Source organism: Theobroma cacao, chromosome 2, assembly GCF_000208745.1.
Source record: "Theobroma cacao cultivar B97-61/B2 chromosome 2, Criollo_cocoa_genome_V2, whole genome shotgun sequence".
NCBI lineage: Eukaryota > Viridiplantae > Streptophyta > Magnoliopsida > Malvales > Malvaceae > Theobroma > Theobroma cacao.
In genome coordinates, this window is record NC_030851.1 from 24,195,391 (window position 1) to 24,209,977 (window position 14,587).

At 32.5% G+C, this 14,587-nt stretch overlaps 1 pseudogene; it reads right to left on the reverse strand.

Annotated features, from left to right (window-relative positions):
- LOC18609162 lies at positions 3,490-7,757 on the reverse strand (annotated as a pseudogene).

Genomic DNA, 14,587 nt, shown 5'->3' on the forward strand with positions numbered 1-14,587 from the left:
ACTCACCATCATCAGACAAATGGCTTACTACTATGGAAGATGAAATGAATTCCATGACTGAAAACCAAGTATGGGAGTTGGTTGACCTTCCACCTGGGCACAAGGCCATTGGAAAAAAATGGGTTCTAAAGGTAAAGCGCAAAGCGGATGGATCAGTTGAAAAATATAAGGCTCATTTAGTGGCAAATGGCTATACTTAAAAAGAGGGTGTGGATTATGAAAAGACGTTTTCTCTTGTGGTGAGATTTACGTCAATTTGCCCTATCTTGGCTATAGTGGCACATCTAGATTTGGAATTGTTCCAAATGGATGTGCAAACTGTATTTCTCAATGGAGAAATCAATGAAGAGATTTACATGAATCAACCAATTGGTTTTCAAGCCAAAGGAAAGGAACATAAGTTGTGTCGCTTGAAATGTTCTATCTATGGCTTAAAACAATCATCCCGACAATGGCATATTCATTTTCATCAAGCCATCATTTACATAGGCTTGTGATGATTTAAGAGGACCATTGTGCATATGTAAAGAGAGTAGGGAATAAATTCTTTATTCTTTCATTATATGCAGATGATATCCTATTAGCCGAGAATGACATGAAGTTAATTGTCACCACTCAGAAGTGGTTGTCCTGTATTTTCAAGATAAAGGACATGGGACAAGTTGAATAGATCCTCAAGGCGAAGATCTCGAGAAGTCATTTTAAAAAGTTTTTGAGTTTTCCTTAAGAAAATTACCTTCAATGGGTTTTAGAACGATACCATATGCAAAACTCCAAGCCTATAAACACTCTAATGGAGAAAAACCTATATCTCAACATGGAACAATGTCCTAAAACTAAAGAAGAAAAGAAACAAATGGCAAATGTACTATACACAAGTACTATTGAAAGTCTGATGTATGCTATGATATGTACTTGATCGACATATGCTTTGAGGTTAGTATGGTCAGTAGGTACCAAAGTAATCTTAGGATTACCCATTGGGCTATAGTCAAAAGGATACTATAGTATCTAAAAGGAACCACTAATTTGGCTTTATCCTACCGAGGTGGAAGCCTAAAATTGGTCGAATATAGTGATGCTGCTCACACCAGTGATAAAGATGATCGAAAATCTACTTCAGGATATGCTTTTATACTTGGAGGTAGAGTTATCTCTTAGAGTAGCAAGAAGAAACTTTGTACTGCTCCATATATTATGGAAGCAAAGTATGTAGCATGCTGTGCTGCAAAATAGAAGGTGGTTTAGTTAAGGAAATTTTTACAAAGCTTGAACATTACTAGGCATCTTAGTGAAGCTGTTGTACTTTATTACGACAACATAGCTGCCATAGCTTATACAAAAGATCGTAAGTATCATGGAAAAACCAAACACATTGATACTTGCTATCACTACATTCGTGACATCATTGCACAAGGTCTTGTTGTGTTGAAGTACACTTCCACAACTGCTATGTTAACAGACCTATTCACTAAACCTATTACCAAAAATGCTTTTCAAAAGCTTATTAGGGCTTTAGGGTTATTACGCATTTGATATTCATGTACTATTGTTTTTTGAACAATTAATAAATTAAGTTTGTGTTGACTTATTTGATCAAATGTTGTTAATTAATTAGGGCACATATCTAAGTAATATTGTCACTTAGCTTTATAGATATTCCTCTCAAACAGGATAATCGCCCCAATGCTATGGTAATGTGTGGGATGATACTTAAATGATCACAAGGTAGCAAGCATTTTGTGATCTTTTTGTCACTTGAATTGTGAGCAAGGTTCTTAACAATGTCACCTTGACTTAGAGTCAAGATGAGGCTCTTAAGAGTCAAACATGGAGATTATCCACACTCCATAGAGCCAGTGATAGCCAGATTTAAATCTTAGGGGATTCAAGTCAATCTTTTTTGTAGGGATTGGACTAAGATCCACCATAATGTACATTTCATACTATATGTAATATTAGTCGACCGATGAAAAGGAGTGATTGAATAGATTCCTGCTTCATCACTGTGTGAGCCCAAAGGACTTATGTAGTCCAAATTTTATACCTTTTGGTACTTAGATCTATGATATGATGTTGAGAATTGGTGTTGTTACTTCAGCATGATTTCCAAGGTTCAAAAATGATGTGATCTAGCGGAACATGACTAATAAAGCAATCAGATCTTAATGGATTGACATGAGTATCTAAGGAAGAGTCATTATACATCTCACATACATGGTCTATAACTCATTGCCCGGGCAGTTATAAAAACATTAGTTGTTAGATATAACCATGAGTTTAGACACATAAAGAAATTTTGCATAGCTCTTACATGTAAAAGGGATTAGAGATACAAAATCTTGTGTGATTAAAATGATTTACGATATGACGAGAACTCGAGTGGTGTTATGTTAGCAAGATGGTAACTTAATATCGCACGGCTCACTGATACTTTTATTTTCTCATTGATCACGCGTTTTATTTTCCCTGTATGACAATGAGTGGAGAATGAGCTAAATTGGGAATAATATAAGTTGATGCCAATGTGTACAAGTGGGAGATATTGCATTTAAATGTGGTGTAACTTTGTTAATTATTTGTGAATAATTAAAAAATATTCAATTAATTAATATTAGATATTATTTTGACATTTTTAATTGAATAATTAAAAAAACATTTGAGATATGATATAAATTTAAATTCAATTTGTTTAAATTTAAATAAGAATTATCTATCAATTACATTTAAATTTAATTTGTTTAAATTTAAAAAAAGATTAATTACATTTAAATTTTATTTGTTTAAATTTAAAAGTAACATCCTATCTCTATATCCCTAACACGTTTATAAATAATGAACAAACGTACTGGTTTTTTCACATAACCAAGAGTGAACCTGAGTTGTTCTGTAAGTCAGAAAACCAAAAACTCTTTTTTTTTTCTCTTCATTCTTGATACACTATCAAAAGCCAAAGGGTTTTGGAACATGCAATTCCTTATGGAAAACTTTAGTAACCGCTCTATAATAGCGAGAGTGAAGAGATCATTAGTTGCTGGTAGTAGGATTTGTAAGGTAAGTTTCTTCGATCAGAAAGGGAGTGAAATATTTATCTAAAAATGTAGGCTCACCTCCAAATACAAGTCATTGATTTCAAATCTTCATGAGAAATAACATTTATCCTTATAAATGGCAATAATATCCATTGAAACATAATATATTTCTCTCAGAAGACCGACTTTGACATGTTAACAGAGATTAAAGGAAGGATAAGAATGATGCTCCCCTTACATACATGCATGCAGAAAAAATGCATAAGCATGCCAAACATCCACTACAAAGAATGTCCATCATATTACAAAGTTTCAACTCTAAGCATCATTCTCAGGTGCAACACCCTCTACACACATCAAAGCTCATGGTTCGTTTCAACATCTACAAGTAACATCACCAATATATAAGCCATAAGAAAGAAGCAAATGGCACAACCAAGAAAACCCTTAAAATGAATTAGCTTTTGCAATCAACTGCATATTTCAAGCATACTAAGTAGCGGTACTTGGTGGAGTAATCTTTGTGAGCAATTACCGAACCGCGACCCTTCCTTGCCCCATGATAAATAGTGTCAACAATGCTAATAAACTCCTGCTTGTCCTTAAGAGCCCAGTTGATCTTGTTGTTTCCAGTACCAAGGTCTATCATTATGTGTTTATTTCTGAAGAACATAATTATTGATGGATCATACAACTCATACATTGTATTAAAATCAAAAACTTATGTTATGTCATCTCAGTTACTGAAGCAAGCACCTTATTCATCAGAAAACACAAATCAAATAAACTAATTAACAGCTGATACGCATAACAACATTACTACTCCACAAGAATGAAGAGCAGATCAATTCTAAGACATTTATGCATCACAAATAATGACAGAAAGTCCAATTTTTGAAATTCAGGTCTAAAACAAAACGAGAAATGTTATCAAAAAGCTATAGACTTCGTGCACACATACACATAAAAGTGTAACAACCCAAAAAGAAGTAAAATGTAAACTCTTTCTGTATCAAAAATAGGCAAACCCCTAGAAGTTTTGTAAACCCTGCCCTTCTGGAAAAGCTACCAAATAGAACCCTTTGTTTGCCAAAAAAAAAACAACCAAAAAGGATAACCACTTGGGGATTACAAGATACAAGGGCATGGTAACTACTTAGAGATTCCAGCACTCAATCATAGGGCATAAAATATATATGCTTAAATATGAATGTCCAAAAAACAATGTCCAATTTAGTTCTTCCTTTACCATTTAATTCCAACATGTCGGTGAAAAAGTTTCTAATATTGCACGGTTGGTGATGGAGAAGGTTTTTCATGAAACAACAGGGTTACTATCAAATCATTATCCTTTCTATTTTCTGTTAACAAAAATAATATTAAGAACTAAAAAGCACATCAAACAGAATGCTAGTAATAGAATTTTAAGGTTCCAAGATCAACAATGCTCTAGATTTTGCATTCTAGCTAAAAGATCTATTGCTTGGTTTGGTTCTTTGAAGGTAAAGGCTCGCTCAAGCTGTTTGAATTTCCCCATTTATGACCTGCAATCAGCAATTAGGGTGCCAAAGAGTGAGCGTCATCAAAGTCAGCACTCTCTTAACAATTCTAACACAGTTTTGGCATCAAAGTCTACTTCCACTTTTAGGAATGCATAATCTATAGCAAAAAGACCATCATGAAGACCCATAATTCTTCCTATACGGTAGTAGTTATTCTCAATCCTTGGTTAAAATAACAAACAAGTTTCCTACAAATAAGTTTCCTGAACATGAACCATACGAAGTTAAACTAAAACTATATATATTTAAAATGGAAAATTTGGAGTTATTCAAGTACACTAGTCAGAGGCATAAATGAACCAGTGTACTCCTTGAATAACTCATGAATGGGCTCCGTTGGAGCTTTTTCGTCCTTGTTTATTAGTTCAATATACAAGGAAAAAAATGGAAGCTTGTTTAGTAAATATGCAATTTGAACGTGAGTGAGCTTGACTCATTTATGTCAAGAACAGAATTGATAAAAAAAAAATTCATGAACAAAGTTGATAAAAAAGTTCATTTATGCCTTTCAAAGTTGGTCAATAAATTTTGATATGTTTAAGCACAAATAAAATTTAAATATAATTTATATATTATTTAAAAATTAGTGTGGCATAGATTAAAATGAACAAAAATGAAGGCATGCTAGATGCAGGATTAATACATTCTAAATCACTAATATAACCAACCACACAACCGACCCTTTCACCCCACCATCTATGTTTCTCGCAGCTTCAGTCAAGGTGTTGCCTTTGTACGACCCACTTATGTATTATGAAAGTGGCTTTTTTCTTATATGTACCACTATGTTTTAGTAGGTTAAATTGGTCGAACTTTCACCTTCTTTCTAAGGCCTTGAAGATTATTTTCAAGGTTTAAGTTCAGCTTAGAAAGTGGTTTACCTCACGAGCTTGTTAAGAGATCAAGCTCAGCTTAAATCTTGGTAAACATAGAGAAACTTTGCTCAATCAGACATTTTTTAGCTCGACCTGTATTCAAGCTTGATAATATTTAACCAAGACAAGCTCGACTATGAGAAAGCTCAGCTTGGCTGGTGTCATTCACATGTCTTACCAACTCAAAAGGTAATAATTATCTTAAAAGACCAATAGAGAGTTATTAACAATTACAGATAAAATCTCAAGTAGTTTAATCCCTCATGCAATTGTTTCCATCTTGCATCATTTCTTTCAAATATTCTTTTATCACAATTATTATAAAAATAACAACAAAAGGGATATACCAAAGTACGTAGACCAAGGAATATAGAGTCAGAGCAAGAAAGATCCTCAACTTCGACCTTGGTAGAAAAAATTGGATCCAACCTAGCATGTCTCCTTTATCTAGTCAATGTATCGCAATTACCCAATAAATGCTCTCATTTTCCACAATTGATAAACCATGAGAAATGAGTCTAAATATTTTATTTGAATGGAAAAGGTAGAAAAGAAGTATGCATAGAAGTAGTTCAAAAACAAGAAGATGCTAATTGTAATAACACACCCTAGCAGCCAGAGAAAGTAATTTGGTATTCCACCCCATCAGCTTATTCATTCTTTTCCAGTGATGAACCAAAAAAAAATTTGATAGTTCATTCACAAAAAATTTGGACAACCAAAATACTTACCAAGTTCATCCACTTGCTTGTATGTAGGACAAGAAGCTAGTTTCTTAGATAGGACCATAAGAGGGGAGCTATATTGCTTCAAATCTTCATTTTTTTGAAGTACCTCCAACACATACTCGATGAACATGGCAATGTAGGTCTAACCCTCCAAAATATAAAGAAAAACTTAGAAAAAAAATTAAACATGCCTACATCAAACAAATATTTGTTTGCAGCATTCACTGCCCGAGTTCAAGTAACATAGGAGGGTAGACTTAAATATTGGTGTAGTTAGCATTGATGCTTTGAGCAAATCTCTCATAGACATCAAAAGGAGCTCCTAGAAAAGGTCCAACAATTATTCCTATTTGCGTTGGACTACTAGCATAATGTCATTGACAAACATAAAATGCAATATTCAAGGCCCTCCTCTACCCATTAAAATGGGATTCCAACAATTAATGTTTCTCTCTTGATTGATCCTAAGGGAAAGTTACTTGAGACAAGAAACAAAAAGGTGAGGAGATAATAGATCTCTTTGACTTATGCCCCCTAGAGACTAGGACAAGATGAGTCATACCCTCTTACAAAGAATGGAGAGGAAGGTAGATGAGACACAATCCAAAACCATATTGTGGATAAATGCCAAATTTACTGTTCTATTGTAGCGCAATGTTGAATTTTGCCACTGTACCTTTTATTTTAGTTGAATTTTGAACGAAATTTAACAATGAAAGAATATTTTGTGATGTATTCCATTATTCAGTTCAAATAAGTTTTGGAGAAGCAGAAATTACATGGAATTCCACAATTACTTCACAATCAGATTTGATGAGAAATTCTATGACAAAAATTCTACTTCCCCAAAATTTCTTTAAATTGCATAACTTGAGCATTCCACAAATTATTCTTTCATCCTTCATTTTTTTCAGAAAAAAAAATGAATCAAAATACAAGTATGGCTGTGAATTCAATGCAATTCAGAACCGTGGCAAAATTCAACATTGAGCCTTACTATTAGTGGCAAATTTGGTAGTTATCCCCTTAAAGAAAGTACGCACTTCTCTTACAAATCCTGACTCCAACCAGTGATAAACTTTTGTAAGATCAAAATATTTCATCACTATCCAACCATCTTTAGGTTGAAGGCAAGAATTGTACTATTTCTTGTACAATAAGGATAATAATATTATTGGAAGCTCATACCTGAGAACGAATCCCAATTGAACAGTACTGACAAAATCAAGCATAAAACCTTGATCCTCTTTATCACAAGATTTTGCACACCAAGTTATACATGGAATTGCGAAGAATAAAGAATTGAATAATATATTGCTCTGATAAAGTTCAAGGCCAGAAAAATTTGCAATGAAACAAGAAAGGTAATTATTCCTCATATAATACGACTAATCTTAAAATTGATTGAGAAACACAAATGGAAATTAAAAAATATTGAGATAGAAATACCTGCAAGCAAGTTTCGTCCTAATCGTGGCCGAACAGGATGATGACAAGACACTTTTCCTCGACCAGGATGGCCTGATCCACAGTCCATCCAGAGTGAAAGTGTGGAAGTAGATGTTAGTGTAAGCCCTACAAGCCAATCGATTTTATGCTTGTAAAACACTACATTAATTAGTCATATTTCATATTAAATACATTATGGATATTTTATATAATGTATGACGTATTTCTTTATCCATGAGTTTCTTTATAAAAAGTTATGAGAGACTTATGTAGATAAAGTCCTTGGAACATAATGGCTTTGCAAAGAAATTATAAAAGTAATAATTATGAGATTCTTATGCATCAAAGCCTTGTTTCTAAATATGTTCCTGGTCATTGTATTGTCAAGAATAAAAGCATTGACAATGCTCAAAGGCTAGTCCATGCTAAGCCTCCTTACTTTATAAGTAAGCAATTGATCTCATAGGTTGAAGTATGTGAGATACTTGGGGATAGTATATGGGTGCTTGTTAAGGAACAAGTTCACTGAGCATGACCCGCTATGAGAGTTCCATTTGGTATTTCACACAAGTGTTTACGAAAATACTTTCTTGTGTCAGTAGTGTAAGTAATCCTTAGACTTGTGATACCTGGACATCTTGTATGTGAATTATCATGCTTTGATTTCACCTCTATAGGTCTAACGATGACCAGATGCTTAAATGGGATACTTTTGGGTATGGCATGAAGCATGCAAAGATGAATGAGTAGTCTAGAGAGGATTCATCACCCCAAGTGATTTGAAGGGGACATATCTCATTTGCTCTTGGCTTATATTGATTAAAAGTCCTTGGCCAAGGTAGTCTTGATAGATCAATATAGAAGCTATAAGACTAATATGGATAAGTTAGACAGTAGACACCGAGCTAAGGTTTCTATCTATCTAGGATATATGATGAAAGGATCGAATTACACTGAGATTCTGTACACTGAAAGGTTAGTCAAATCATATTGACTCTCCTGACATTTGGGTGGTCATGATGTATTGCTAGATGCCGGTCATGATTTATAAATATAAATATAAATTCTTAATTGAATTAATTTATATTTATTACGAACATATTCTGAACCTAATGGGTCACACACATAAGGTGAATTGTCGAAATTAATTTGAGTTCAATTGGATGTGATCTAATTGATTTTATAAAGGCTTAATCTAATTAAGTATTGGGCTAAATCAAATATGATTTGATGGAGTATTAAATGAAGGCTCAATTAGCCCAAGACATTTTATAATCCTTACTGGATATAAAGTAGGTCAATTCACTCTATAAAAGAATTCCTTAGCCGCCTCTTAAATATATAGAAGAATTCTATTTTATTTTCCCATGTGTTAAGATAGGATCATAGCCAAAAAGAGAGAAACACAAGGGAGCTCAAAGTTGAGAGTTTGCTAGCACAAACTTCGGCTTAGGGATTCACACACTCTTAGTGAAGAGATTTTGGAAAATCATTGTGTGGATCACCATTAGAGGCAAGACAACTGTGTTATTGTGGTTTGATAAGTCTTAATTGGTGTACAAAAGTTAAAACGAAAAGCCAAGGAGGACTTCATCAAAGAAACCAGACTTTCAGGTATGTCAAAATTTCTTTTCTGGTTTTTCTAGATTAGTTTCAATTAAAGTGATCCATGGCTTTGGGGATTAAAATTTTAATAATATTCAACTGCGTATGAGTTGTCTTAGCATGATTTAAATCCCCAACAGTAGATACAACATCGTCTCTCCTGGGAATTTGAAATTCCCTTTCTAGTAAAGAGAAAGATATATGTTGTGCTTTACAACTTCCAAGTTGAAAACTGCGGGTTTTCATTTTTTTCTCTTTTTATGTTTTGTTTCGAAGAAATTAATGGAGGAGGTCTCTTTTGTCATGTTTGCTTAGTTGAGTTCACAACACCTTCTATTTATTTATTTATTTATCTAGTATACATGAAAAGCTCCTAAATTATACAAAAAAAATTTAGATAAAATATTCGCATTCGTTAAGTTTTAGTTATAATTCTACACAAGTCTATTAGTATTTAAAATAGACAATTCACTTGAAATATGTAAACAGCATTAACGAGTGAAAGTAAAATGTTTAAAATATCCCTCTTTTTTCTCCTCTTTTCCACTATTTTCCTTTTGCTTAAATTATACAATTAGTCCCTAAACTGTACTAAATGAATAGATTTAGTCCTTGTACAATAATTTGTATAAATTAGATCCTTATACTTTATAAATTTGTTAATTACAGTCTTTAACTCTAACATCATTAAATTTAACCGTTAAATATGCTGATATAGAGTTGACTATTTGTTGATATAGCATGGTCATGTTGATGTGAGACAAATATTGACATGGTATAATGCTTACGTGTCCACATGAATTTAAAAGAAAACAACAAAAAGCATCCTAACCTTAAATTAAATGAGATTTACAAAGAAAGAAAGAAAAAAAACTAACAACCCAAGACAGAGAATCAAGAGAGGGAGAAACAACTAATTTTGGAATTGAATAATTGAAATTTAAGAAAAGTATGATCATGATTCCTGACCTTGTTTTGAATCGTAATTCTCAATTAACATAATTTTGAAGAGTTTTAGACAAGTTGAGAGATTTTGATGGATAAAACAACAAAGAAGAAACAGAGATTTTATAAAGTTTTGTTAGTATGCTTTTGGGTTCTGAAAGGTGCGAGGCTAATTAAGCATAATTAGTTCTCTTGTAAATCTTTTTTTTTTGTCAGTTTTTTACAAATTGCAAGCATACTTCACTTTAGTTTTCTTTTGGGTATTTTTCATTGTTAGCTTTTGTTTTATTCTGCAAACTAAAACTAGTTTTTTAGGTTGTTGCAAGAAAACCTTTAATACCCAGTTGACTATAAAATATTTTTTCAATAATAATTTTTCTTTGTTTTTCTTGTTTTTTTCCTCTTTATTATTTTCATAATTTTTCCTTTTTAACTTTATTTTTTCTTCACTTGTGTGAAAAAAAAAATAAAGTGGTTCCCATGGGAGAAGATAGATTCATGTGAGGGTGTTTTTGTTAATATGTTTTTGGTGGGTTGTCAATTTTCTTTCTTTCTTTGTAAATTTTATTTAATTTAGGGTTAGGATGCTTTTGCTATTTTTTTAAATTCATGTAGTCACATTAGCATTATGCCGTGTCAGCGTTGTGTCATGTTAACTTTTGTGCCACATCAACATGACCTTGCCATATCAACACATAGTCAATGCCATGTCAGCATACTTAATGGTTAAATTTAATGTTTTTAGAGTTAGAGACTATAATTAATAAATTCACAAAGTATAAGGACTCAATTTACACAAATTATTCTACGAGGACTAAATCCGTTCTTTTTATAAAGTACATGGACTAATTGAATAATTTAACCTTTTCCTTTCTCTCAAGCTAGCCGGTGGCACTCCCTTACAATGATAAGCTACCTTGCAGCTGGATCTGATCGTGGAACGCCAAATTTGGCCAGATCTCCCTGAAGGGAGTGCGATATCAGCATTCCTTTAGAGAGCACGAGATCAGCTTTCCCCAAGTAAAGCAAATTTGGGGAGCACCTAGGGAGCATGAATCTTGTGCTCTTCTAGCGTGGTGCCATCTCTAGTGTTCCCCAGCCAAATCCAACTAACGAAAGGTAAGGTAGAGAGAATTTTTTTTTTTTTGAATAGAAGAGAAAAAATTTTAAAAATGAAAAATTATAATTTATATAGTGTGGTAATTTTTAAAATTAATGAATGGTAAAATTATCCGAAAGTTTTTTCCATATCATCAAACTAACAGAATCACTAACGATTGACTAATGTTGGACTAATGCGTTCAGTGAAAGATATTCTTTTAGGGTGGATTGTCCATTTTGAATAATAATGAACCTAAGTAGAATTATGACCAAAACTTAATGGGGTTAGGGTATTTTACCCCAAAAATTTAAATAATTCTTATTCTTCTATTGTGTTCAATCAAGTCCCTATACTTTTATTTTGAGCTAAATAATCCCTTATTTTTTTATCTTGAGCCAAATTACCTGTTATAATTAATGATTGACTTAGTCAAAATACTACTTGTCATTCTATGCCATATGACACTAACGTGGCATACTGAAATGTCATAATTAATGATGATTTGGCATAAAAACATATCATAATTGATGATGATGTGGCATGATGGCATGACCATGTAATATTTTTCACCATTCATATCAACGCCACGTCAATGTTATGTGTATATGAAATGACAAGTGACATTTTGATTAATGAAAATTACTCAACCATCAATCATAAGAAGTTATTTGACTCAAAAAATAAAAGTACAAAGTCTTCATTGAATGCAATAAAAGAATAAGAGCTTATTTAAATTTTCTTAATTAATTCAAGTGTTTTCTTTAGAATTATGCCATTTATCTATTTTGGATAATTTATCGTGTGTGATTTTACTGATTGGTCTATGATTGCATTCATTGATCTAGCATCATAAAGACAACTTTCCCGAATCTTAAATATATGTTGTATTTGTTTATTTGCTTTTGTTATTTATTTATTTTTTCTAGTATTAAATTGAATTAGAAAAGTACATGTATTACACAATAAGTTTGTAGAATTCTATAAATAGTTAATGTTAAAAATTTAGTATTAAATTTTTAAATCAACAAATGTAAAAAATTGTTTATTAATGTTAACAATTTTAGTATTATAATTGTTATAGATCGTTTAAAGAAAAAGAAATAAAGCATTGTGTTTGTTATGATGTAGTTGTAATATGGTAGATTATTTGATATTAAAAATGATACATAGTAACATATAATATAGTTAAACAGATTGTGTTAATTTATAATTTAAAAAGTGAGATAAATGAAAGTAAAAGTATGGCAGCTCCTTTTGTTTTTTAGCTTTTTAAACAATTGTACGATAATGGAAGTCATAGTAACTTCTTTTGAGCTTTTTTTTTTTTTGAAAGGAAAGTAATGGTTGCATAAATCCAAGATTAATAACAATTTTCTTGTAATTTTATTAATATAATTGTTGTATCGTTATAACTGAATGATTAATTTCAATGAGATGAATATGAAGTATGTGCATGGCTATGACATTATTGCCCATGAGATGCTTAATTACATAAGAGAAAATGTACATGATGATATGAATATGTTTTATAGATATGAATTGTCTAGTAAGCTATGAGATTGCATGTCATTGATGTGTTAAGACAATATGAGCATGAGGACCTTGATGTGGGTCACTGTGCCACACAAGTACAAGGGCTTTGATGTGGGGCATTGTACCACACAATATGAGGGTCATGATTTGGGGCGTAATACCACACGTATATGAGGGCCATGATGTAGGGCATTGTATCACATGACTACGTAGCCTTGAGTTGGTTGAATGTGTCACTCATAGCATTCATTTACATGACTTACATAATGAATGCACAACAATTATGATGTTATGAAATATGCATGGTGTGGATGTTGTTGTAAGAGTGTCGAACCTCATTATGAATGTATGTAGAAGTTACGTTTTCATGTATTATGAATGAATTATTAAGAGGCATAGCAAGTATAGAGGTTAGATTGATTATAGGGACTTGAATGTGTTGGAAAATGGCCAAATTTTGCGTTTATATGGATGAAGTATCAATACCTAGCAAACAAAATGTCTTAAGAAGCATTTTGTGTGAAATGTATCGATACTTCCTCAAGAAGTATCAATACATGTGGTCCAAAAAGCATTCTTGATGAAAAATATTGATACCTATAGTGAAGGTATTGATACTTAAGGTACGTAACCTCTTGTTTTCTCTTTTCAAAAGGTTTGTCACTTGATTTTAAGCTTCCTTGTCAATCCAAACTTCTATGTGACTTGGATTTCAACTAAAATCATGTGATTTGAACTGGTAACATCATTATTCAAATATTTTGGAAGGAAATGAAATGATTATCTATGAATTCATGTTTATTGCAAGTTATGGATTATTACAAAAGCTCTTCCCCTTTGGCTTGTCCCCTTTTCGCATTTGCTCACTGAGTTTTATAACTCACACTTGAAGATTTATTATTTTGTTTTAGATAGTAGCTTGCTTGGCTTGTCGCCTTGTGGAAGAGTAGCTTAACTCATATTGGGTAGGTGTTATAATGTCTTCCTTCAAGCCTTCTATTGTCATTACACTCTACAATGTGCCAAGTCGAGCCTTTATTATTTCATGGTTTGTAATGAGACATGGTTTTGTAATTAAATTGAGAATACTTATGTTTATGTTTATGTTACTCAAGCATGCAATGTTTATGTTAAGCACTGAAAGTAGTGTATATGACATGTGATACCTATGGTAATTGTAACGACCGTTCCTCGATCGTTACCGATGTTCGAGACTTGCGAGAGAACCCGCCAAATCCCGAACAAGCTTTAGTTGATTCTTTGGTTATTATGCCATCAATTTGTGAAACTATTTGAACCACATATCACTTTGTAATAAGGATTAAACATAATCGCAGTAAACCATCTTAACCTTTATTCACCATACTCGTAAAGATTACATTATATTCTATAATTATTCAATTGTACATTTACATTCACATTACTTACAAATACATTATACTATGAACGACTCAACCTCTAGCAGTGGAGTAACTTGGAATAAAGTGCTACGAGATGCCTTTACCTATTCGCGGTAGACAACATGTGCCAATGAACACATGCTAGGCCGAACACACTCTATAAAAGAGAAATAAGGGCGTGAGTCTCACAGACTCAGTGATCATCGACTCTGTGAGCAGGGAGTAGATGGGAAACAAGCTTAAGGCATACATTTTGTGTAAAACCCAACCCTATAAAAACATGTCATGACATAAATGCATTGAGTAGCATGTTATTAAGATAAGAAAGCTCCTAAGAATAGACGAAACCAGATATT